Genomic DNA, 4,031 nt, shown 5'->3' with positions numbered 1-4,031 from the left:
CATCGCTCCCCGACTCAATTGGCGGTGATTATGCTACCTAGCACACTAAGTTTGCGGCTGCACAGTCTCTCCACCACTTGGGGGTGGTGTTGGATAGTGAGTACACCCAAAAATGGGGAGTTGGCTGTCACGACCCGACTAGGGGCTAACCACCGAGCACCGCTCATACCATTACCCATCGTACCCATCAAGCGTTCATTCATTAATCTTATACTCAAATCATAGGAAAACCATTTTTCACTTTGAAACATAATTACCTTTATATACATAAGCCCTTGGGATATCAATATATATATATATATATATATATATATATATATATATATATATATATATATATATATATACATGTGGGAAAAATCGTGAGACCATACTACCCATACATGCGTATCTATGAGCCTCTACTAGAGCACTAGACATATGGACGGGACAGGACCCCGTCATGCCCAAAACATATATATACTATGCACAAAAGAATAAATCAATAGCACCTCCGGAATAATGGAGTGCTCTCAAAGTCTGCTAGTAGCTCCTATGAGTCTGGATCACCTCCCTGTCTACCTGTGGGCATGAACACAGCGTCCAAAGAAAATGGACGTCAGTACGAACATTGTACTGAGTATGTAAAGCATGAATGAAATGAAGATAATGGAGAAATCATAAGACATAAGATGAAGATATAACCAGCATAACTTTTAAGGGTGGATACATTTCATACATATATCATATATAATCATAGTACATGTATCATCATAGCGCATACATCATCGTATCATATATATCATCATCGTTAACCCGCGTCCGGGTAACCATCATATGTCGCCCACTAGTGGTGTCATGCCCGGCCCTCTAGGCTCGGTGTAAACATAGCAGCCCGCCTTAGTGGTGACATGCCCGACCATTTAGGCACGGTGGAATAGTATGCAGCCCGCCTTCGCGGTGACATGCCCGGCATTTAGGCACGGTGAAATCGCATCGTCATATACCCATCGTAAACTTAACATTTTCATACATTGCATAGGCATATCATAAGCTTAGCATCATTATACATTTACCATCAAACATACATTAGAACTTGAAGGCAACTATGGCTATGTCGGGGTGACATAAGGTCGTGAACCCCTGATTACATTATGGAGTGATCATAATCATTATGTGTCACCTTGAAGGGACTAACATTTTATGGTGAGTTTACACAAGAAAAGCATCAATGGAACCATATTTAGGATCATTAACCTCATGGACATTGTATGTTACTCTAGGATTCTTTATACTTAAATTCATCATCATCGTTATCATACTCGTATCGTATCTCTTTTCTTTATCATGTGCGTATATAGCTCTTTATAGTCATGGACTCATAATTTCCGTTATTTAGGAAGATTATGGAAAAATAGGAAGATTCATGCCATAGGAGTCATGCCTTAGAAGGAAAGGATTAGCCTTACATACCTCCTTCATTTAGCTATTCTATCATTTGATCGTTCTCCTTCGATGCTCGCGTTTCTACCTTCAAGAAAGTTCGTATTAACATTAGCTAATTGATTATAAGAACATGCTTACTAAGGCTAGAGAAAATTGGGCAGAATTTTCTTTGTTTATACAACTTTCCTCATATTGCATATCAACTCTCAAACCTTCATAACAACATTCACAATATTATAAGCAACAATCGTCATTCATCTACATTATCCACATTTCACAATTTCACTTCAATTCCTCCATAATCATGGTCATAGTACACTATTACGTTCACTCATACACAATGTTTATCCCATGTTCTTAATATCATTTATAACGTGATCATAATCGTAACATATCAAGAATCATGACTCAATCCAAGCTACTACTCAAAAATGACACTATTCCCACATTCATGACCCATTTTCTATCTCCTTCTACAATCCAAGTCTTTCAACCTCTCAATACCTTAAATAACATGGAAAGACCACAAAACCTACATTAGATGGTGTAGGGATAAGACTTGGGTGGAAATACTTCACTTGAGCCAAAACCCTAGTTCACCTCCAATGAATTTTCTTGACTTGGATGATCTCTAATGAGTTTCTTACACTTGGTTTTCTTAGTTTGATGAAGTTGATCATAAATTTCTCTTGAGTTCTTATGGATGAAGAGTGGAGAGGGTTCTAGAGAGTTCTTGAAGTGTTGGGTGAAAATGAAATGAAATAATTATCTTGGTCCCCTTTTTAATAACTTAAAAATCTGATCCGTCGGGAAAATATATAGACATTTATACCGTCCGTATAAGTGACCGTGAAATCAACGCTTCAACATCTCGCTTCTGTGACCATTATATGGCACATTATACGGTCCGTATAAGTGATCGTATAATCCCATCAGTGAGGGACCTTCACTGTGACGATTTTGCGGACCATTATACGGACAATATAACATTATACGGACCGTATAATCGGCCGTGTAACCCATCTTATTTCTGATCTTGTTCTCATCACTTTGTTTGATCTCCAGTCCTTATGGAACCTTCTTGATACTTATTTAACACCTCATTAACGATCTAAGGGACGTTATAATTCTTCTCCAAGACACTATTAAATCATCATTAACTTATTACTCATACATCCTTTCTGATACACATCGTATGCCTTGCCCTCTCTTCGCAAACTTTCTCCTCTTACTCTGAATGTCTTTGCAAATCTCAATTAGGATCATCAAATGTCATTTCTCACTTATTGCAATACCGTATAATTCGTGCCTTTCTTTAGTCTATTCACTGTGCATCAACGGGGAATTTTCCGGGGTATAACATTGGCGGTCAGTATGCGGCTCTGCACACTCAATGTGCGACCACACACTACTCCAATTTCTCCGATTTCGTGAAATCGCGTTCTTTTCAATTCGTTTGACCTCCAATCCTTATGGAACCTTCTTGACACTTGTATAAAAATTCATTAAACATCTAAGGGGACTTGTATATTCCACCTCAAGACATTACCCCGCAACGCATAACTCAAACAATACGAAACCTTCCCAAAATAGGCCTCAATTCCAATCTTTCAACAAACTTACTTCCACCGCTTCATATGACCCTGAAAGCTTAAGGTGCATACTTGGAATTGTTGGATCAAATTCTTAACCTTATAAGGGCTTCATATGCACTTTAGGCTTGTGCTAGTTTACTCATAATGCAAACGACACGAAATTTCCAAGATGTAGCATTCCTCCCCGCTTAGGAACATTCGTCCTCGAATGTTAGGCTCTTAGGGATTCTACGAAAATTTCGCTAGAGTTTCTCCTATAATATGTCACTACCATCCCGTCACAGTGATATGATCGTAAATGGCACAAATGAATCAACTACTCAAACTTCTCCAAGGATTTGTGTTGGAAGCGAAATCATGGAGGATGAAGCTTTGGGAGCATTTAAATGGAGTCATTGGAGGGCCTTCAAGCTATGGGAGATAGCATGGGAGAAGAAGTCAAGAGTCCAAGGCCTAAGGGTTTCCTCTTAAAGTGGCAACAATTGCAAGCTTGGGTGATTCAAGGCCAGGAGATGGCTATTTGCGCAAAAGACTATTTGTGCAAGTGGCTACTTTGCGCAAGGAAGGTTATGATTGCAAGAAGGCCATAGATGCAAGGTTGATTAGAGGGCCATCTATGCAAAGAGGGGCGTGTTTGGCCATTGATGGCCAATTCTTGAATTGAAGACTACACTAAGACGACTAGCCAAACAAGGTAAGAAGACTAGCCAAACAAGGCCCTTACTTCATTAAGGGTAGCATTGTAATTGCCTATTAGTCTTCTTTACTGAGCTTGTATATATAGCTTATTTTTCATCATTACTTAGATTTTGATGCTGAATATTTGAGAGATACTCATATTTTGAGTGGTAGATTGTTAGGTAGATTCTAGGGTTATTTTAGTCAATATGATGGTGGAATCCATTGTCTGTTTGTGAACCTTTTATTTCCAATGAATTCATGAAGATTGGTCATTTGTGGATTTTAGGTGAACTTCTTGCCTTGATTCATATTGCTTTGGTTCTTGTGGAT

The sequence above is a fragment of the Lycium barbarum genome, chromosome 11 (assembly GCF_019175385.1).
Source record: "Lycium barbarum isolate Lr01 chromosome 11, ASM1917538v2, whole genome shotgun sequence".
Taxonomy (NCBI): domain Eukaryota; kingdom Viridiplantae; phylum Streptophyta; class Magnoliopsida; order Solanales; family Solanaceae; genus Lycium; species Lycium barbarum.
This window is presented reverse-complemented; position numbering follows the sequence as displayed.